This window comes from Lissotriton vulgaris, chromosome 3_1 (genome assembly GCF_964263255.1).
Source record: "Lissotriton vulgaris chromosome 3_1, aLisVul1.2, whole genome shotgun sequence".
Classification (NCBI taxonomy): Eukaryota; Metazoa; Chordata; class Amphibia; order Caudata; family Salamandridae; genus Lissotriton; species Lissotriton vulgaris.
Window position 1 is genome coordinate 382,256,318 of NC_141689.1, and position 24,207 is coordinate 382,280,524.

A 24,207-nucleotide genomic window follows, 5' to 3' on the forward strand; every position below is an offset into this window, starting at 1 on the left:
GGCAAATTCAGAAGCATCCTGTTCCAACAAAAAGTCACTTTTTGTAATATAGTGATAGCGCAAGACACTCTTTCATATTTACAAGGAGAGGAAAAGGCACTCTGTGTAGCTTTTCTTCTCCATGTAAATACAACCTCATCATACACACCACTGTGCGTTGAAGGGGCTTCTATAGGTGTTGCTGTGCATGTTTGCACAGAACACTCATAGAACAGGACACATCTCCAGATTTATCAGAAATCATAAATCTGCACATGTGTGTGAATGCTGCACCATCTCCTAATTTTTTCTCTTTCAATATATGCTGCATTGTACAGCATATATTGAAGGAGAAAAAATGCCTTCACTAATTGTTTTTGTGCAGGAAGGTGTGTCTTCCTGCACAAAAACAAACTTGGCACGACACAGATATCCTTGCACCACGGTGAAAGGGTGCCTGTATCACTGCATGGCTGCAGTTTAAGCAGCAGTGCAGAGGGAAGCATAGACTTGCAACATATATATGTACATATGTTGCATCCCTGTGCTTCGGAAGTATCACAGCACACTGCAGCTAAAGAGTTTACAGTGTCATGCTACAGCACTTCCTTATAGTTCTGCACTTGTACATTCACCATACACCACAAATGCCCTTCTTTCAGTCAATTATGCACTACACATACATTCATCTAAACTTTCACACACTATCATACAAATTTAGCTCCTTTTTTAACCAGAGTACTTAGTTCTAAAAATAACTTTTTTTTTGTTTTTTGAAGTTGTATATATTTTTTTGATTTTTTGAACAATTGTTTTAGGTTTTTTAAAGGAAAAAAATGACAACTGGAGAAACAAAACAATGAACTTTAGGGGGGGAAAAACCTTGCAGCATCGATGATTGTCGATTGCCCTGCAAACCAAATCTACAGACTGCTCACTGTAGCAGAGCAATCTATTGCACTTTACACATGATATTTTTGCCCTTGCAAATTGGGGGCATATGTCCAGATTTGGGTTTGAAGGAGACGCCCCAGAAGTGCTCGGTACTGCTGGTGGTGGTGGTAGACTCTCCCGCAGTCTTCTGCACTCCTCATGTGCCACGTTTACAGGATACAAACATTGTAAATGCTTTAGCAAACTTGCTGTCCTGCAAGAGTATTTTTTCTTGGGGTCTCCACGGGACAGGATAGCTTTGCAAATTTTGCAAGTCACTTTCATGGCATTAACTTTTTTCTGTCCCTCTGGAAATGTGAAAAATTTGCAGACGAAGGAAGTGTACTTTTGAGGACGTGAAGGCTCATGTACAAATTCCTCTGCATTGGAGTGTTCAAAGTCAGAGGATTCCTGCTGTGCTGAAGCCATTTTTCTGTAATTAAAGAAAAAACAGGTGTGCAATCCAGAAAAAAGGAGGTTCTTCTTAGTAGAGCTGTTCCTCCAAAGAAGGTCTAAGAAGAGTGATTGAAATGGGTGGAGTCCTTTAATAGTTAGAATAGGAAGTGCTATGAACCAATCAAATCTCTTTTTTTCTGGTCACATGGGGTCCGCGTAGGGTGCTCACACGCAGCACACACCCAACGCGACTTCGCGAAATTGTATTTAAACGTAATATAGGTTTATTAAAAGTAAAAGTATATTATTTTTATGATTGCATCACATAATGTCTTTTCCCAATATTTATATTGAATACATATAAATATGTTTTTAGACATTATAAAAATGTGCGCACTCACCGCGTTTAACATGTATATGATGTCACGTGGAAGCGCGCGAGTGTCGGGTAACATAATATGTATATGTCGCGTATGCGCCAGGAGTCGCGTACTGGTCGCATAGCAATCGCGCAGGAAAATACGTACCCATCGCACACCCTATGCAGATCCTACACAACAATCCTGAATTGGGGGCTGGGTTCCGCGCAGTGATTGAGGAAGGTGCGCTTTGGGTGCGCGACTCCCAAAAAAATGTTGAAAAAAAAACAATAAAGAAAATAATATAAATATATTTAAAAAAATATAAAATACAAAAAATAATATTAGAATTTTTTTATTTATATTAAAAATATGTAATTTAAAAAATAAGATATCTAAAAATAAATAGATTAAAAAAAATTGTAAATCAATATGAAAAAAATAAATATAACAATTAATACATTTAAAAATTGTCATTGAAAAAACCTATGAAATTTAGTGAAGAAACCATAGGTTTCAGGCCTGTTATAGTTAGGAATTAGCATTTAAAAAACCCTAGAAATTCACTGAAAAAAACATAGGTTTTAGGGGTGTTATAGTTAGCTGGACATTTCACTTGTACAAGACCATTGAAATTCCTCCGTTATAGTTAGTTGTACCAACTATGACTCGCGAGCCCTCAAGCCACTGCTGATGATGTCACATATTACATCATTAATGACATGGTCAGTGACATCACTGATGACATCACTGATGACATCTCAAATGACATCACTGATGACATCATCCACGTGACAATCTGATACACCTCATCATACACTAGTATAGCCTTTTATCACTCACTATAAAATATGGAGTACCATGTTTAAACCATTGACACACCAATACAAGTTTCTAAAAACCCACTCAGTGATTTGTGGTTCTACACGCACATTTAAACACTTACCTATAGATTTACTCATACATGCTGAGAAAGATCAAAAGAACACTATTAAATATATTTATACACCAATATCGACATTATACATCAGCACACATCCTATTCACTTATGCAGTCATCCTACTCACTTATGCAAACAATTGATCATACTTGCATTTACTCAGCTATACACTTATACAAACACCACTTCATTTTTTCACGTAGATAGTAACTCATACCTAGTGTGTTATAAAATCACTATTACAAGTATACAGTTTTCCATAGAGTCACTCAAACAATCACTGAGTCTTATATATACTTATTTATATGCAATCACAGTCACATACCCTGCCATTTATATTTCGACTTTGTTGGACATGTATCATCGAGAAATATAATTACTCATCAACACACCCATAAAGAGACTCACTCATCCAAACAACTGTTTTCAAATGAAGTCTTAAATTCATATACCTACTAAATCAACAATTTACACATCTTTGGACAGTCACACACCTCCCTCCCAAATACACAGACATTCACTCTCTCATACAAACACTCACTTAACTAACTAATAACTAATATAGACTTTCACATAGCTAGTAACCAACGTATGCAGTAGTTTGCACAATGAGAGACAAAGTGATACAGATATTTACAGAGTTTAACCACTATCCCAAATATTTAGTGAGGCACTATAAATCAGTCACTTAAACAGTCAATCACACTGCTACTAAATCCTCCATCTAGATCTTTATATATCCACTCAATGCAGATATATATATATATTTCTACTGTATATAGAAGGTTAAATGAATTGTGTATATACTCTTTTGTATAATTAGAAATGTTATAAATAAGGCACTGTGCCTTGTATTTACAAAGAAAACACCATTGTTTGATTACGAACAAAATGAGAGACATTAATGAGTTAATGTGGGCGGATTGCTTTTACAAGGATCCGCCTCAGTGGAGTTCAGGAAAGCAATAAGTACCCTCTTTTATGTCCAGTAACGTATCATGTGATCAAGCCTCTGGCTAGAGGCGAAACGCGTCATGCAGGACTGCTTGGCTGTTAAACTTCTAATGGAATAAACACTGCTTTTGCACAAGAGCTGGGTCTGGCTTGTTCGTTCTAATCCAGTCGGAGTAGCAGAACTGGGATGCGGCAGCGTCGAGCGATACAAGTGCAATATATATATATATTATATAAATATATGTATATATATATAAATATATATATATATATATATATTTATATATATATATATATATATATGTATATATATATATATATACACCTGACTGGAAATGGGAGTGACTATGTATGTTAAAAACAATGTCGGAAACAAACACAGTGCATCACACACTGACGAAGGCAGACCGCCGAAACGCGTCTGTGTGCACCCCTCCGCTAAATAAAATCTAGCGCGTTTGTAACCCTCAACCTCGAGTGCTGTTGTATTCTTTCCAAGGAGGAGTGGGAAGGACTTTGGAGCGTTAATATATATATATATATATATATATATATATAATACACATTTAAATATCGAACCAAACCACATTCACTGGATGATGTCATCAGTGATGTCATTTGAGATGTTATCAGGGATGTCACTGACGATGTCATGAATGATGTAATATGTGACATCATCAGCAGTGGTTTGTGGGCACGCGAGTTATAGTTAGTACAACTAACTATAACAGAAGAATTTCAATGGTTTTGTATGAGTGAAATGTCCAGCTAACTATAACACCCATAAAACCTATGGCTTTTCAGTGAATTTTTAAGGTTTTTAAATGCTAATTCCTAACTATAAAAGGCCTGAAACCTATGTTTTTTTCAGTGAATATATATATAGATATAAATATCTATCTATCCACTGCTGATGATGTCACATATTACAACATGTATGTGTAAATAGCAACAATGTATGACAAGAATCAGACCGGTATTTAAGGATGCATTGTCATGAACTAACGTTATCAATTAATGTTGTTTTTGATTCTTCAAATTGCCCACTTGGGCTGCATTCCTTTTGAACTATTTAGATAAGGCAATATGTAGTGATGCAGTGACATGTGTTCAACCTTATCACGTAATGTCTGATTTTGGTACTTTAAAATGGCCACTTGGGCTGTACTCTCACTCCCCCTTCTTTGAACAGGTTCAAGGCATTATGCCAATATATAACTATACATTGTACATTGTAATATTTAACATATACATTTTACATAATCATACAAGTGTTATAATGCTATGTGAATTTGTATTCATACATGATTTATACAGGTGCCACCAAACATATACAATTCTTCTAATAACAAGGAAGATACGGGGTTGTGAAAATAGCAATGTGCTTTAACTGTTACACAATCCATGTACGAGTTAAAATAATTATTATTCAGTATGTTATTTACACATTGGTGAAACACAAAGATCGAGGTGTAGAAATGATGCAATGTTTTGGTAGCCATGACTTTAATGGTTACCATGGTGTCTAAAATACGACCACTCTAACCAATCAGCAACGTGTTTGTTTGTATATGAGGCCCTACTTCACCAGCATTCACTGTTGTGATCAAGGCGGTATAGCCGTCGAAACGCGTCGACTCTTTATCTTTTGCAAAAAATAAAAACTTTTTCCTGAATAAGACCCCACGGAGTCAGTGCCTGCTTTGCACCGCCAAAACGTCAGGTTTGGACTTTATATATATAGATATATATGTATATATGTTTCTGACACTGTGATCCCGGGTCAGTCAGTTTAGCGCCCCACAGCGAGTGCTCCGCGTTATGGCTGGATCCTAGCCACAATCATTAATTATTCCACAAACGACGCGGCACTCCAGATTAGGTTACTCAATGGTATTATTTATTCATACCATACACCAACTCGACCAATGCGTTTCAACCTTAATGGCCTTTGTCACAGTCAGTGAGTCCCTCTTTTCTTTCACTATATATACCCCTTTCTGCCACAATGAGGCATTCTGGGATTTGTAGTGATTAAGGTACATTTTACAAAAAGGACACTGTGTGATCGACATCATTACGGTGATTATATTGTATATTGATGTGACTTAAGTTCTTATATTCACATTTTTTCCAATTGTAACACATTGTTCATTGTCAAACGGCATTTCGTGCTTGATATCAGTGTATAGTACACGGTTTCTTGATTTGGGTCTTTATGTCTCTGAGTAGTTTTTGAGTAGTTTCTCATGTTTTGGGTATAGTACCCAATTATTTTATTCATTCTGTTGCTGGATCATGTAAAGTCCTTATGGCACCTTTTGGATCTCAGTTCTACTTTAATCATTCGAGGTGAACATAAAGTTCTTCATCAAAGTTAATCCCACGAGGGTGCTTAGTCCTGAGTTATATATTTTTTGACGAAGCCGAGAGGCGAAACGCATCTGTCGAGGGGGCAGGGGCTCTGCCAATAAATCAATCTTAAAAACACAATCTTGGAGTGCCGTCTACTTTATATATATATATTCACTGAAAAAACCATAGGTTTCAGGCCTTAGATAGTTAGGAATTAGCATTATCATGTAATATGTGACATCATCAGCAGTGGATTGCGGGTGCGCGAAATATAGTTAGTACAACTAACTATATAGGAGCAATTTCAATGGTTTTGTATAAGTGAAATGCCCAGCTAACTATAACACTTCTATAACTTATAGTTTTTTGAGTGAATTTTAAAGGTTTTTTAAATGCTAATTCCTAACTATATAAGGCCTGAAACCTATGTTTTTTTCAGTGAATTTCAAAGGTTTTTAAAATGCTAATTCCTAACTATAGAAGGCCTGAAACCTATGGTTGTTTCAGTGAATTTGCAAGTATTTTTAAATGCTAATTCCTAACTATATAAGGCCTGAAACCTATGGTTTTTTCAGTGAATTTCAAAGTTTTTTTAATGCTAATTCCTAACTATATAAGACCTGAAAGCCCACGGGAATCTCCAGTATGCACCAGGGGACTGCATTGCAGAGAGGTGTAATGAAGCCACGCCTCTTTTTACACCTCTCTCCGAGAAACATTTGAATTTGGATTATCATGTCCTATACTTTGGAATTTTTGAAAGACTGACTTTGAGGATGCCATAAATTATTCAAGTCTGCCAGAATTGTGTGGGTAAAATTGATACCTAGTCACTTTGAATAAGAATATACTTACGTCTCGTCTAACATTTGGAAGAAATAACTAGTTATATGACAACAGGATACCGACATAACTTGAAGGAAATAAGAATGCCCTGAAGAAGTTCTGTTGTATAGAACGAAACGAGTCGGCTGGCTGCGGTACATAAACTTAAGGAAGATAAAAGCATTTGCATGTACACCAAGATTCAGCGCTTCAATAAGGACTCTAAATGATATGATTTGATTGAATTGTTGTGCAAGTGGTGCTGTGCCAAACTTTGGAATATTCTCCACTACTCTCTACTACTCACTCTCTACTACTCCACTAATCTCTTATACTCACTCTCTACTACTCATTCTCTACTACTCTACTACTCTCTCTCTACTACTTACTCCCTACTACTCACTATCTACTTCTCTCTACTACTCACTCTCTACTACTCTCTCTCTACTACTCACTCTTTACTACTCACTCTCTACTACTCACTCTCTACTACTCACTCTCTACTTCTCACTCTCTACTACTCACTCTCTACTACTCTCTCTCTACTACTCTCTACTACTCACTCTCTACTACTCTCTACTACTCACTCTCTACTACTCTCTCTACTACTCTCTGCTACTCACTCTACTACTCACTCTCTACTACTCACTCTCTACTACTCTCTACTACTCACGCTCTACTACTCTCTACTATTCTCTCTCTCTGCTACTCACTCTACTACTCACTCTCTACTACTCTCTACTACTCACTCTCTTCTACTCTCTACTACTCACTCTTTACTACTCTCTACTACTCACTCTCTACTGCTCTCTACTACTCACTCTACTACTTACTCTCTACTACTCACTCTACTATTCACTCTACTACTCTCTACTACTCACTCTCTGCTACTCTCTCTACTGCTCCCTACTACTCTCTACTACTCACTCTCTACTCTCTATTACTCACTCTCTACTCTCTATCTCTCTCTACTACTCTCTCTACTAGTCTCTACCTCTCTACCTCTACCTCTCTACCTCTACCTCTCTACCTTTACCTCTCTACCTCTCTACCTCTACACCTCTACCTCTCTACCTCTCTCTACACGCACACATATACACATATATATATGCATATATATATGCATATCCATTTATATATATGTATGTGTATATATATATACATACATATATAAACATATAATCTGCATAACTATATAAATACAAATATAAATGCATGCATAAATTTACATATATGCATACATATTCATGTTATTTACATGAAAGTTTGAAAAACACTAATAAAAGCAAAGCTAAAAAGCCACCTCATTACAAACAGAATGGCTTTAACTTAAACGAGGGCGAGATCTATTGCATTTTCAATGCTTGTTTACTTTGGTTCCATCAAGAAGGCATTCAGATGTGTCACACATTTGCCATAAATTCTGAATGTTAGCACTCTAGTTGCTCATTAGATCACTGTAGTAAAGCTACTGCTCACCAGGGAAGTCTGCTGCTGGTATTCAAAGTGCATGTTTCAGTCTGCATGTCAGAATTTTTTTAATGAAATAGAAGAAGATTTGAGAAGTCACTCAAAATGTGCCCTAATTTTTCTTTCTGAAGCACTAATCATAATTTCTATGGCAAAATGAACCCCTTCATTTTGTTCCTTGTTAAATTAAATGTTTTCAGACTTACCACTTCATTCCAATCAAGATGGCTTCTGGTGTGAGATACTTTTGTCATAAGTAAGACTGTTAGCGCTCTAGTTGTTCTTTAGAACACTCTGGGACATTCTGTTATTGGGCTATACTTGGGCTACATCTGGATGATATTTGGGCTACATTTGGGCTCTTTTGTCTCTGGTGGCCATCTTGGGAGACTGCATGTCAGAATTTGTCAATGAAATAGAAGAGGATTTGAGTGAGAAGTCACTCAAAATGTGCCCTAATTATTCTTTCTGCAGCACTAATCATACTTTCTAAGGCAAAATATACCCCCTCATTGTGTTCCTTTTTAAATTAAATGTTTTAAGAGTTACCACTTTATTTCAATCAAGATGTCTTCAGGTGTGCCATACCTTTGTAATAAGTAGGACTGTTAGCTTTCTAGTTGTACTTTAGAACACTCTAGGAGGCTGCAGTAGAACACAAAGGAATCAACTGACAGTCTCTGTCCTTGTTGGATGTACATGTTTTACTGAGAATGTCAGACTTCATTCTCACATGACTGAGAAAGATAATGTGAATTTACAGAAAATATGCTTTCAGTTTAGCTTATAGATCCCCTTCCAAACCACTGTGGGAAAAGCATGAGATAATAGTTTTCTTTCAAACATGATTCATGATATCCCAGCAGAAGGCTTTTTCACATGGTTAAATCACCTTAGAACACACCACAATTCCTAAAATGAGTATGGTACCATCAACAAATGGCTTATAATGTAACTAAAGTCCTAAAACTTTCTCTTAACTACAATGCTTTTTATTGAGGTGCTATCATGTATATTGGTCCCAAGATGGCTGCCAGCACTTCTTGGATGAAGTGCTGACAGCCAATCAGATCTCACAATGAGATGTGTGGTTAGGCTTCACCCAGATATATACATTTTTTTCCTTGTGATTTTCTCAGGAACTACTGGAGGTATTTACATCATTTAAGCAAAAGCGTGATCTGCGAATCAGACTCTACCATTTTGTCAAATTGCTAATAATTCCATTCAGCCGTTCGGGCTGTAGCCGTGTCTAATCGTCCTATGGAAAATAACATGGGGAAAACATGTTTTGGGACCCCCCTTTTTTCCAGCCCCCACTTGACGAATCCCCCCAAAACTTTCAGGGAAGGAGCGGAGCGGAGACGGCCATCTTCTTTGAGAAATTCCTGAAGATTCAACAACCGGCGCCAAAGTTATTTCCAATAGAATGTTGCGGATTTCCTATGGAAACTAGGTCCTAACTATATATACCTACTGGCGACCACCAGTAGGTAATATATATATATATATATATATATATATATATATATATATATATATATATATATATATATATATATATATATATATATATATATTTTATTTATTTATTTTTTTTCTCACAAAAGCATCCTCGATATAAAAGCGCGCTCAGCACCAGTCAATCCTTCTAGGCAGAGCTGTCTTTATTAATGTTCCAGGTAATTTTCATAGCTTTACGCGTTTCGGGGCTCCTGTCCCCTTGTTCACAGGCAGATGGACATGCAAAGGAGCCGATTTCATTTAAATGAGCATTTAGCACATGTGACTTCACCAAGCTCTTTAATTGGCTGCAATCATTAGTAGCAAAATGCTGCATGCTGGTCAACGATGTGCACAATGTTATAGTAACATCCAGTTTATTTTGCTCGCTGTGTTTACCTGTAGTAGGCTCAGTTCCTTTGCATAAATCTGTCCCCTCGACATTAAACACAGTCTTTTTCCATCGCCGGCTGGTATTCCATAGAATGGAGACTTCGAAGCAGTTTCTGTGTCTCCAGATGGCCCTCAGTCATCAGAGGCGGCGCGCTTTCGCGGCTGGAATGCTGCCGCTGGCAAATTATTTTTTCTCACAAAAGCATCCTCGATATAAAAGCGCGCTCAGCACCAGTCAATCCTTCTAGGCAGAGCTGTCTTTATTAATGTTCCAGGTAATTTTCATAGCCTTACGCGTTTCGGGGCTCCTGTCCCCTTGTTCACAGGCAGATGGACATGCAAAGGAGCCGATTTCATTTAAATGAGCATTTAGCACATGTGACTTCAATCATTAGTGTGGGTGTGTTGGTGAGTGAATGGATGCCTCAGTGGTACATGTGTTAGTAACTATTCATGTGAAAGGCAGTATATGTGAGTGTTGGAGTATATAAATGATTATATGTGAGAGTGAGTAACTGTCAGAGTGGCTGTATGGACACGTGTGTGCTTGTATCAGTGGTTGTATAAGAGGGTAGCTATGTGAGGTGGTGTGTGTATAACTGTATAGGTAAGTAAATGGGAGTGTGATTGATTATTTGCATAACATACTAGATGTGTGAGTAACTCTATAGATGAGTGGTGCTGTGTGAGTACTATGTAGTAAGAATGCAAATGATATTGTTTTATTGATGAGTGACTGCATGTATGAGTGATTGTATGGGTAAATAAGTGGATGTGTGATTTGGTTGACCATACTTTGTTGTGGTCAACCCTACTCGACATGGGTGCACCGACTGCGATTATATATTTCCTGGCAAGACTTTATTCTAACTTATCCGCCCAGATTCGCTACGGCCCAGAGGGGGAATGTACGAGAAAGATCAAGGTCAAATCTGGTATTAGACAGGGTTGTGTGTTGGCCCCGCTACTCTTTTATCTTTTTATAAACTCAATTGAGCAGGAATTGAAAAAGGTCCAAGCTGATGCCCCGCAAGCAGAAGGTCAACCTATCCCGGTGTTGCTTTATGCGGAATACACCGTCCTACTTTCAAGAACCCCAATAGGCCTCCAGAAACTCATGAATTTTTTCTACGATTTTATACAGGGGAAGAAACAAAAAATTAATAATTTAAAAACATTTATCATGGCATGCGGTAAGAAGGTACACCATCTTAAACCTTTTTACTTTAAGGAAAATCGTATCGAGGTTGTGGATAATTTTTGTTACTTGGGCATTACCTTCAACAACGGAGGATCCTGGACCCCAGAGCAACATAATGTAAAAGCTAGGATGGGTAAAACCTCTTTAAGTGTTTTTCGCTTTGCCACTAAATTGGGAAGCCGACGCATATCGGATATGTTGAACATTTATAGACACAGATGTGCTTCTATAGCACTATATGGTTCAGGCATTTGGGGACATTGGACTCAAAGGGACCTGCAAATACTGGAAAATGTATTTCTAAAAAGATTACTTTGTCTTCCCCCCTCGGCATCCACTGATCTGACCCACAAAGAACTAGGGTTGGACTATATATCTGATCTAACAGGACTGAGACCCTTAATGGTGTGGAGATCTATTTGGTCCAAGGATGAAACCAGATTTACCAAGGAAATAATCAAACACTGCCTGCATCTGGATAATGTCTCCCAAATTCCTTGGTTAAAGTATGTTATTTCAACCTTCAAGGAACTCTTCGATCTGGATGTACGCGAAGATCCAATATGTGTAACTGCCTTATCTAAACTGGAGGTCAAAGGGGAATATTTGAGGGACAAACATAATAAGCGAAGAGCTCAAACCAGAGATTACTCAACTCACGCTTTTTATGCTTCCAACAAAGAAGAAGGATTTGGTCCCCCTATGTACCTCAAAGTTGTCAACAGACGGTCCCATCAATTTGTCCTCACAAGATTAAGACTAGGCATTGTGCATAACTTGGTGGCATTCCCAATGATGAGAATGTATTCTGCCACCCCCTGTCCTTGTGACGGATTAACTAAGCAAAGTACTCTCCATTTCATGTTAATATGTCCCTTATACAAATCCCTGCGTATTTTCTACCTCAAACCTTTGTTCAAGAAATATTCTGTGTCTACTACCGGTAATGCTATGAAACTCTTATTTTCCCTTGTTAGCCCAGACCTATGTTTCTTTACCGCAACCTTCATTTTAAAATCTATTACGGCAAGAAAAAGTATGGTTTTTTAACACTATGTCCACCTTAACCACTGCTGCTAATCCATGTTTTATCTTTCTTTGTTATGCCATGCACTTCCCCTCTCGTAATAATTCATGCTTGTAATGTTTTAATCTGTATACTTTTATGATGTTTTTTTACAAACAATCGAATAAAGTTTATGAACTGAACTGAAAGTGGATGTGTGTGTAGACCTAGGAATCACCGAGTGAGTATGTAGTAACTGGTATTGGTTTGTCTATGGCTTTGAGAATGGCATTCTGTATTTTGGAGTTATATTAAAATGTGAGGAGGTGCATCTGATGATCACATGGATGATGATGTTATCAGAGTTGTCATGAGTGATGTCATTTGAGATGTCATGAGTGATGTCACTGACCATGTCATGAGTGTATGTGACATCATCAGCAGTGCATTGCAGGGGAGAGAATTATGGTTAGCTCAATTAACTATAGAGGCCGAATTTCACTAGTTTTGTATGAGTAAAATGTCACACTGGCTATAACGTCCCTGGAGTATTTCTTTTTTTCAGTGAATTTCAAAGGTTTTTTAAATGATAATTTCTAACTATAATGTCCCTGAAACCTATCTATTTTCAGTGAATTTGTGCAATTTCTAACTATACCCACAGAGGTGGGACATGTGCAGAAAGACGAAGAAATGCACAGAAAGAAGCAAGAGAAATGCAGAAAGAGGCAACAGAAGTCCAGAAAGATGAAGAAAGGTGCAGAAAGAAGCAAGAGATATGCAGAAAGAACCAACAGAGGTGGAGAAAGAAGCCTTTTTGAAAAGTCATCCTGTGCAGCCAACTTTTTGCTGACTGGTACTGGTGGTAACTTACTGGAGGGGTACGGAAAGAAGGAAGAGAAGTGCAGAAAGAGGCAAGAGAATTGCTGAAATAAGCAACAGAGGTGTACAAAGAAGCAATAGAAGTACAGAATTAGTAAAGTGAGGTGCACAAAGAAGCAAGATCAGTGCAGAAAGAAGCAACAGAGGTGTTGAAAGAGGCGCAAAATATGCAGAAAGAGCAAAAGAAGTTCAGAAAGAAGCAACCGAGGTGCTGAAAGAGGTGCAAAGGGTGCAGAAAGAGCAATTACAGAATGAACCAACAGAGGTACAGAAAGAAGCAGGAGAGGTACAGAAAGAAGGAAGAGAAGTACAGAAAGAAGCAACAGAGGTGCTGAAAGAGGTGCAAAGGGTGCAGAAAGAGCAAGTACAGAAAGAACCAACAGAGGTACAGAAAGAGTCAAGAGAGGTGCAGAAACAGACAGAAAAAGTGCAGAAAGAGGGAACAGGGGTACATAAAGAGGCAAGAGAGGTACAGAAAGAGAAAAGAGGGATGCAGATAGAGGTAAGAAGGGTGCAGAAAGAAGCAAGAGCAGTGCTGAATGAATCAACAGAGGTGCACAAAGAGGCAAGAGGGGTACAGAAGAAGGTAGGAGAGGTAACCAAAGAGGCAAGAGAGATACAGAAAGAGGCATGAGGGGTACGGATAGAAGGAAGAGAAGTACAGAAAGAGGCAAAAGAGTTACTGAAAGAAGCAACAGAGGGGTATAAAGAAGCAAGAGAAGTGCAGAAAGAGGCATCAGAAGTGCAAAAAGAAGCAAGGGCAGTGCAGAGAGAACCAACAGAGGTGCAAAAAGAAGCATGAGCAGTACATAAAAAGGTAGAAGAGGTACACAAAGAGGCAAGAGAGGTACAGAAAGAGGCAAGAGGGGTGCCGAAAGATGGTAGAGAAGTGCCGAAAGAGGTAGGAGAATTGCTAAAAGAAGCAATAGATATGTACAAAGAAGCAATAAAAGCACAGAAAGAGGCAAGTGAGGTGCAGAAAGAAGCAAGAACAGTGCAGAAAGAACCAAAACAGGTGCAAAAAGAGGCAAGAGGGGTACAGAAAAAGGTAGGAGAGGTGCACAAAGAGGCAAGTGAGGTACAGAAAGATGCAGGAGGGGTGCAAAAAGAAGGAAGAGAAATGCAGAAAGAGGCAAGACAATTGCTGAAACAAGCAACAGACGTTTACAAAGAAGTGCAAGAAGTACATAAAGAGGCAAGTAAGGTGCAGAAAGAAGCAAGAGCAGTGCAAGAAGGAAACAACAGAGGTGCTAAAAGAGGAGCGATATATACAGACAGAGCAAGAGAAGTACAGACAGAAGCTACAGATGTACAGAAAGAGGCAAGAGAGGTGCAGAAACAGGCAGGAAAGGTGCCGGAAGAGAGAACAGGGGGACAGAAACAGGCAGGAAAGGTGCTGAAAGAGAGAACAGGGGTACAGAAAGAGGCAAGAAAGGTACAGAATGAGAAAAGATGGATGCATAAAGAGGCAAGAGGGTACAGAAAGAAGCAAGGGCAGTGCAGAATGAACAAACAGATGTACACGAAGAGGCAAGAGGGGTGCAGAAAAAGGAAGGAGATGTACACAAAGAGGCAAGAGAGGTACAGAAAGAGATAGGAGGAGTGCAGAAAGAAGGAAGAGAAGTGCAGAAAGAAGCAACAGAGTTGCTGAAAGAGGCGTGAAGGGTCCTGATAGAGCATCAGAAGTGCAGAAAGAACCAACAGAGGTACAGAAAGAGGCAAGAGAGTTGGGAAAGGTGTCAAAAGAGGGATCAGGGATGCAGAAAGAGGCAAGAAAGGTACGGAAAGAGAAATGAGGGGTACAGAAAGAGGCAAGAGGGGTACAGAAAGAAGAAAGAGCAGTCCAGAATAAACCAACATAGGTGCAGAAAGGGGCAAGGGGCTACACAAGAAGCTGGGAGAGGTGCACAAAGAGGCAAGAGAGGTACAGAAACAGGCAGGAAAGGGGCAGAAAGAAGGAACAGGGTTACAGAAAGAGGCAACATAGGGGTGCAGAAAGAGGAGAGAGGGGTGCAGAAAGAGGCAAGAGGGGTACAGAAAGAAGCAACAGGGATACAGAAACAAGCCAGGGAAGTGCATAAAGAGTCAAGAGAATTGCTAAAAGAAGCAACAGGGGTGTAGAAAGAAGTACCAGAGTTGTAGAAAGAAGCAAGAGAAGTGCAGAAAGAGGCACGTAAGGTGCAGAAAGAAGCAGGAGCAGTACAGAAAGAACCACCAGAGGCGCAAAAAGTAGCAAGAGGGGTACAGAAAGAGGCAAGATAAGTGTAGAAAGAGGCACTTGGGGTGCCGAAAGAGGCAAGAGAGGTACTGAAATAGGCTTGAGAAGTGCATAAAGATGCAAGAGAAGTGCAGAAAGAGGCAGTAGAGGTGCATAAGGAAGAGAGTGGGGTGCGGAAAGAGGCAAGCGAGGTATAGAAAGAGGCAAGAGAGGTACAGAAAGAGGCAAGGGAAGTGCACATTGAGGCAAGAGAGGAGCAGAAAGAGGCAAGAGGAGTGCAAAAAGAGGTAAGAGGTTTGCAGAAGAAGGTCGGAGAGATGCACAAAGAGGCAAGAGAGATACAAGAAGAGGCAGGAGAGGTACAGAAAGAAGGAAGAGAAGTGCAGAAAGAAGCAACAGAGGTTTGGAAAGAGGTGCAAAGTGTACAGAAAGAGCAAGTACAGGATGAATCAACAGAGGTACAGAAAGAGGCAAGAAAGGTAGAGAAACAGGCAGGAAAGGTGTCAAAAGAGAGAACAGGGGTACAGAAAGAGGCATGAAAGGTGCAGAAAGAGAAAAGAGGGATGCAGAAAGAGGCAATAGGGGTGCAGAATAAACCAACAGACGTGCAAAAAGAGGTAAGAGGGTTGCAGAAAAAGGTAGGAGAGGTGCACAAAGAGGCAAGAGAGGTACAGAAAGAGGTAGGAGGGTATAGAAAGAAGGAACATAAGTGCAGAAATAAGCAACATAGGTGCTGAAAGAGGTGCAAGGGGTGCATAAATAACACCAGAAGTGCAGAAAGAACCAACAGAGGTACAGAAGAGGCGAAAGAGGTGCTGAAACAGGCAGGAAAGGTGCCAAATGAGGGAACAGGGGTGCAGAAAGAGGCAAGAAAGGTACAGAAAGAGAAAAGAGGGGTGCAGAAAGATGCAAGAACAGTGAGGAATGAATGAACAGAGATTCAGAAAGAAGCAAGGGGGTAGATATAAAGGTGGGAGAGGTGCGCAAAGAGGCAATAGAGGTACAGAAAGAGGCAAGAGAGGTGCAGAAACAGACAGGAGAAAGGTCCAGAAAGAGGGAACAGGGGTACAGAAAGAGGCAACAGAGGGGTGCTGAAAGAGGGGAAATGGGTACAGAACGAGGCAAGAGGGGCACAGAAAGAAGCAGTAAGGTGCAGAAAGTGGCAACAGAATTGCTAAAAGAAGCAACAGAGGTTTAGAAAGAAGCAAGAGCAGTGCAGAAAGAACCAACAGAGGTGCAAAAAGTGGCAAAAGGGGTACAGAAAGAGGCAAGAGGAGTGCAGAAAGAGGCACTTGAGGTGCAGAAAGAGGCAAGAGAAGTACAGAAAGATGCAAAAGAGGTGCAGAAGGAAGAGAGTGGGGTGTAGAAAGAGGCATGTGAGGTACTGAAAGAGGCAAGAGAGGTACAAACAGAGGCAAGGGAAGTGCAGAAACAGGAAAGAGAAATGCACACAGAGACAAGAGAGGAGCCGAAAGAGGCAAGAGGAGTTCAGAAAGAGGCAAGAGGTGCGGAAGGAAGATATTGAGGTGCAGGAAGAAGCAAGTGAGGTACAGAAAGAGGCAAGAGAGTTACAGAAGAGGCAAGGGAACTGCAGAAACAGGTAAGTGAAATGCACAAAGAGTCAAGAGAAGAACAGAAAGAGGCAAAGGAGATGTATAAAGAAGCAATAGAAGTGCAGAAAGAGGTAAGTGAGGCGCAGAAAGAGGCAAGAAAAGTGCAGGAAGAGGCATGTGAGATGCAGAAAGAGGCTAGAGAAGTGCAGAAAAAGGCAAGTGAAATGCAGAAGGAAGACATTAGTACCAGTTTAACACCCACATTTTGCAATAAGTAACACAAGACCATTCCAGCTATGCAAAGGGCCTTCCACCACGCTGTAGGACATGCCATTGCGGTTTTGGGAACATTTGAGCCATTTGAGCTAGAAACAAGGTTTTTTTGTTCAAATCTCCTGATTAGGGAGCAGATGATGAATTATGTGGCTAATGCGAAAAATATATAACTGTGTGAAAGTCGTTGCAGTCAAACAGTTGCATAACTCCAGTGTCCCTGCTCATACCTCTAATTCGGTCCACAAGTGCTCCTCAGGACAGTGATTCCTAATTTTTGTGTCTCACTGAGTTCATAGTTGAGCTTCTATGGAAACAAGAAAGACTAAACCTGTGGGTACCACTCCTCAACACAGACTACCATACCACATAATTACACTTCATAACATACAATCCCACCCTACATAATACCTATAAAATAAATACAGCAAACTTTCTATCCACATAATTTCACTGCACAACTTACCACATAATTCCACTACACACAACGTATATCCACTCCACTCCAAAAAAAACATTAAAAAACGTTTAAAGTTTGTAGAGTGGTGTAGAAAGGGTGCTGGGCCTCTGACCAGCCCTCAGGAATTCTGCTGCACAGGACATACGGGAGGTACCAGGAGGGCTTCTTAGCCCCTAAAGTCCACCAGGAATAAATTGAACTCCCCCATCCCTTAGTCTGCTAGGAGGCGTGTTTGCAGAGTGGTGGAGAAAGGGGGCATGGCCTCTGAAGATGTCTTAGCAATCCCACTGTGTGGGACTTCTTGGAGGTAACAGGAGGGTTAGCTGGCCCCAATCGATCAATCAATCAATGATTTGTACACTGCACTACTCACCCGTGAAGGTCTCAAGGCGCTAAGGGGTAGTGCTGCTACTGCTCCAACAGCCAGGTCTTGAGAAGTCTCCTGAAGGTCAGCAGGTCCTCGGTCTGTTGGGAGGGTGTTCTATGTCTTGGTGGCGAGGTGGTAGAATGATCTGCCACCAGTGGTTATGTGGCCCCCCTCCTGAGGCCTTTTTCTGACCCAAAGACCCTATCTGATTTTTCATTTTTTTTATTCGGGAGGAGGACCATGTGGCCCCCTCCCCAGGCCAATTTGGCCCCAGGGACCCCATCCCCCATGGCAGGCCACATATACATTTGTTTTAAATTTTTAATGGAGGGGGGCCGTGTGGCCCCCCTCCTGAGGCCTGTATCTGCCCCGGGGACCCCATCTCCTGGGGATCAATCCCCCAGGGCCTGGCCTTATGTTGGGGACTGTGGGGGGAGCCCCAACGGTCCCTGCTGGCTCCCTGCCTCCTGCGGGACCTGGCATTGCTTTTGGGCAAGGGGAGCTGTTAACATGCTGCTCCCCTTGCTCAAAAGCAATACTGCTTTGCTTAGTTGAAGCAAGAGCAGGTTTCCTGATCTCGCTTCAACGAAGCAAAGCAGAGTTTGCTATGACAGGGCAGGAGCCATGGTCCCACCCTGCCATAGCAAATGGAAATTTCCCGGGTGTGAGAACACAGGGACATTGCAGGAGCCGGCCCTGGGGGGTGGAGTCCCCAGGGCCATCAAGGACTCCAGGAGGGGGGCCGCACAGCCCAACAACTTTAAAGCCCCTGGGAGGTGGTGGTCCCTGGGGCAGTGTGGGAAGGGTCAGGAGCCCCCCATACTTCCTTTATATTTAGGCTCCGGGGAGCTGCTGGTCCCTGGGGCATGGGGGAGCCCACAGGGTTCCTCCTGCACATATTACAGATGCCCCATGGAGGTGTCAGTCCACAGGTCAGCTTAGGGGACCGGGAGCCACCCCATGCATTTTTATATGAAAGCCCCAGGAAGTTGGCGGTCCCCAGGGCTGTGGGATGCCATGTGCCCCCACTACATAGATCAGGATTGTCCCCAGACCTGGCCCACCCTGGGGCTTTAAAAAACAAAGCGCGGGAGCCCGCCCACGGGACTACAGCTTATTTATTATTTTTTTTAATGCTTTTTTTGACACTCGGGGTCTCGGCGGGAACACCTGACCAGGCCTAGGGGGTCAAGGTGTTTTTACCCTGCTCGCTTCTCTTCTTTTTTAATGTCCCTCTCACCTTTTTCCTTTTCTCTCAGTACAGAGTCAGAAGATGGCTGCCAACACTTCCAGGTTTAAAGTGCTGGCAGCCAATCCGAGGCAAGCTTATGCTCGGGAGGGCTCAGCCAATCAGATCTCACAATTCTCAAGTATCAAGTATCAATATCTGTAAATCTTTAAATATCTCAATAACTACTGAATAGATTTACACCATTTTAATAGAAAGTGTGCTTTCTGGACCAAGAGCTATCGCTGGGCCAAATTTGATGTAATTCTGTTCAGCAGTTCAGGCTGTAGCCGTGTCTAAAGTTTCCTCTGGAAATAAACATGGAGAAAACAAGTTTTGTGTCCCCGGCTTTTTTCATGGCACCCACTTGACAAATCATCCTGAAACTTTCAAGACAGGAGCTGACCTGAGTGAACCATTAGTTTTGTGAATTTCGTGAAGATTCGTCAAACAGCGCCAAAGTTATTGGCAAATCAACTAATGTTAACTATAACTACCTACTGGCGTATATATATATACACACACACTATGGTCAGTGAGGCAGCTCATAAAGTTGATTTCTTATTCAATTTTACTATTGTTTTTTTACTACAATTACTATTGCAACTTTAGTGTACTTTTATTAATTTGGGGTAACCAAGACTTGTAATTTGTTAGCCTTGCTGCAAGATATTCAAATGTTGTGACACACTCAATGTTTTGCCCTCATTTACCTTCACTTCTACCTATGGTTTTCTATTTGAAAGTCCCAGAGCAAGGAGCCATCTGGCATGTGAGAGATGTTTATGGAGCACATGTGTTTAGACCTGTGTCTGGCAAAATATGTCACTTTTATGTGTCTATGGGCCTTATTTCGAGTTTGGCAGTCTTCGGCTGGGACAGGAACTGCCGTGGTCCCAGCAAGACCACCAAACCTGTTTTGCACCTGCCTACCAGATTACGAGTATAATCCAGGGCTGGCGGGCGACGTGGGGATGGTGGATATGTGTGGCTCTTATGAGAGCCTATACAGCATACTGCTGACGTGACAGCACAGAATGCTCCTCTGTGATGTGCATGCCACACAGTGCACGCACAGCCATGCACTTTGGAGAAGGGGGCAAATCATGTGACCCTGCACCCACCCCATGGGCAGATTTGCCTGGCTGCCTTGTTGGGGGCCTCTCTTTGCCCGTCTACTAATTATTCTATTGGCAGGAGCATCACCATGAAAAGGCTCGCAAAAGGGCAAATCCTAATAAAGAGCGGTGCCAGGATCAGATATGCCTCCATTTCTCCCCCTTTCACACACCCTCTGCACCGCAGGATGCACAATCCTGGCGAAGTGTCATCGGTAGCCAGCTGCTGGCAGTCTGATCACTGCACTCTTAATACGATGAGTGGACCACGGTTCTCGGACTGCCACCACAAGTACAGTGGTCCCAGAACTGCTGTACTCGTAATAAGGCCCTAAGTCTGACCTGGACGACCTATAACAAGAAATGGATGGTAGCAATATCACAAGCTTGACCCATTTTCATTGACAGCAACAAGGGCGACATCCTTACTACATTGTCTCCTGTCTGAGACCACACATTTAGAATGAAGTGTTTCTGTATATGAGGTTAAAGTAAACAACTGCTGCAGTTTAGGAAGACACTGAGGGACTCTCTTATTCCAATGTAAAACATCCAAGCCACTCAATATCGTCTTCCAAGCTTTACAGGATTGCTTGATTCAGCAAAAAGTGCCAAGTAGCCTCAAGATAGATGAGTTCACCAAAAAACAAAAAATAAAGAGATTCCACCCTCAGTGCTTCCTTTGCAAGATCAAATGTCCTCAGTATTGTTCTACTCTGCATCTCATTAGCGATAGTTGCCGGGGTCATCCTTTGTGATGTTTTTTGCGGCTGCTATCACTGGAAAACTGGAGATATAGGCTGGTTGCACTAGCTTGTGAATGAGATGGTAAGTTTATCGCAAATTTGGCTGTGTTAAGGTGCCTATAACTCAGCGATAGCTCCTTGAGAATATGGCCCCCTGTTTGTTGTTGCAGAGCATGGGGAATAGTTATCTCAGATGAGGATGCCATCTTCTGTGACATTTAGCTCATCCCTAACTCTCCAGAGGGCAGTGAGTTCCCTATTACTGACCTCATCACAGTCACTCACATTCCTCAGGAAGACTTTACATTGATGTGACAGGCACATTGCAGGAAGTAGCCAGATTTGATTGCATCTTCTAATTCCTTCAGGCTTACAATCTAAGCGCAGCTCACTGATCTAACCCACTCCAGATATACATCTGCTCCGGCATTTACTCTATAAGAATATCCATGCTTGCAAACATGGCAGGATAAATAGCCAGCTGGGCTGGTGCACACAGGCTTGTACCCTTGCAGTAACTGATATTTCTGCAGTTGAGCACCTAGTGAGGTATCGACCCAGCAAACAAACGAATTAGAGGCTAGTGGTCTGTTGTTACATTGAAGGTGTGTTCATAGAGGTAGAGGTGAAAAATCTGTGCACCCCCATTTGAAGATCAGTGCTTTGGAATCATTGTAGGCCCACATGCATTGAGATTGTAGATATGTGGCAACTTTATGGGCTACTACCATTAGTGAAATTCAGGTTGTGGGGTCTCATACTTTATTGATGACTCTATTTTCTGCAACTAAGCTTCCACTACTCGGTGGAGATGGAACAGTATCCTGCAATGTTTAAAAAAAACTGGAGAATGGTCTTATCTATGTATAGGGGCACAGGTGGCAATCAAAGGTTACCTTGCACCCTGCATAGCTGTGGAAATTGTGCCAGCACAGTGTCCATGCCCTGGAGTGGATCTCTGCACCAAAGTGGATACGTTTGAGATCTTCTGTTGCGGAGCAGCAGAGTAGTGTTTTGATGTCACTGGAGGCAACAAACTTGCTATTCACGGTGCTTCCATAGGACACAGAACAGTCAAATGTTCCTTCTAGGGGAATAGGTGTGTCACTCATGTATGTGGAAATCTTTGCTTTGGTGAGGCACAGAAGGGAGTAAGACATCAAAATTCTTTTTGATCATCATGTTGACTGATGCTCCATTATCAATCAAGGATGTCACCTGCAAACTGTTCACTGTCCTATGAGAATTCAAGTAACTTGGAATTGAAAGAAAGTTGGAGTTTGACGCCGTCAAAGTTTGTCAGTAGTCCAGGTTTGCACAATTTCTTATTTGCTGTGCGTGGTAAATAATATGAATTCAGTCTTGGTAGGGCTGTTTGAGGCCTTACAGGCCTTGGAGACTATGTGAAGGAGCCTTTTAAGTAAACGTGTGTATCTTTGGCATTGTGCAGGCTCACTAACCTCAACTGGGCCTCAGACACTCACGTTTGCAATCGCACCTAGTCATGCACCAAGTCTATAAAACTGGCTGCAGATGTCCATATATCTCATGATCTCATGAGGACTGATCAAAACATCGGCAAATCCTATATGGGTGCTGCAGCTCCAACCTCTTGGAGCTTTGAAGTTATCATAACTTGGCTCTTGGGATTACCCCGGAGGAAATAGAGGTGTTAATAAGAAAAGCTCACCCTTGGAGAGCGGCAGGTCCGAACGGGATGTCTATTGACGTTTTCAAAACCAGCATTCTGCTCCGGTGAGAGTTACTGTATATTTTGTTCATGAAGTTCAGACATCCACTGCACAAAAAAGGTTCAAAGCAGTGCCCAATCAACTAACATTTCATCAATTTGTTGTACACTGAAGGGAAGCTTTTTGCAAGGTTTTTATGTGATAGAGTATCACGATGGGTGTCTAAGCTTAACTTAACTCCCAGGGAGAAATATGGATTCAGGCAAGGATGCTCAACTGTTGACAATATTGTTGCGCTACAACTACTGGCCAACAAAACTGTAAAAGAAATCTCCATTTAAATGCTTGTTACATCGATTACTCTTCAGCGTTCCTCAAAGTTAAACCACAAAAACTTTGACAGAAATTGTGAAAATATGGGATTAGCCCCACTATTTTACATTTTTTGTTTTTTTTATTTCACTAATTTTTTATTGAAAATAAAGAACATATTTACATGGTACAGGGTGAAACACATGGGGAAAAAGAATATCCCCAAAGATACCCACTGACAATGGATTTAAAAAGGCATGTATTTTAGAGCCACTGCTCTTCTCGCTGTACATAGTGGATTTATCAATCTTTTTAAAAACTCCTGAGCGATTGCTTGCCAGGTTAGGGGGAAACCAGGCAGTTACTTGGCATATGCAGTTACAGAATGTACAAACATTTAATATTGAAAATGACCTAAAAGTCAACCTTAGTAAGACAAATACTATGATCTTTGGGAAAGACGAGAAATATGTTAAATTAACAATCGAAGGCAACACTTTGGATTAAGTACCAATTTATCATTACTTAGGTCTAACAGGTAATAACCAACTAAGCTGGACAGGTCCTCTTTCAAACTTAAAAACAAAGGCCCAGACAGTCTAGTTTTCAGTTAAAATGTTTATGAGAGCACACAGTTTTTAAGGGTGCTGGAAACAAAACTAATGCCTACCCTACTGTATGGAGCATTTGTTATGCGAAAAAAATGGAAAACATCCTTTACCACATAACCATTACAACATGGTATGGTTACATCGTGGTTTTAACAACGCATTTCGTTAACACGATTTGCACTGGAGGGCACTCTAGACTAAGGAATTATGGGGCATATGTAGGAAGCCGTTTGCGATTCTCAAATCGCAAACAGCGTTTTGGTATGTATGGGCCACATAGCAAAATAAGTAATCGTAATAATTGCGATTCCTTATTTTGCTCAAGCATTTAGGGAATCTCAATTTAGCGATTCCTTACATGCTATGTAGGGGTGCCTCGCAAATTGCGATTTTGGCATAAAGAATCGCAAAATACCGCCTACTCCAAGTAGAT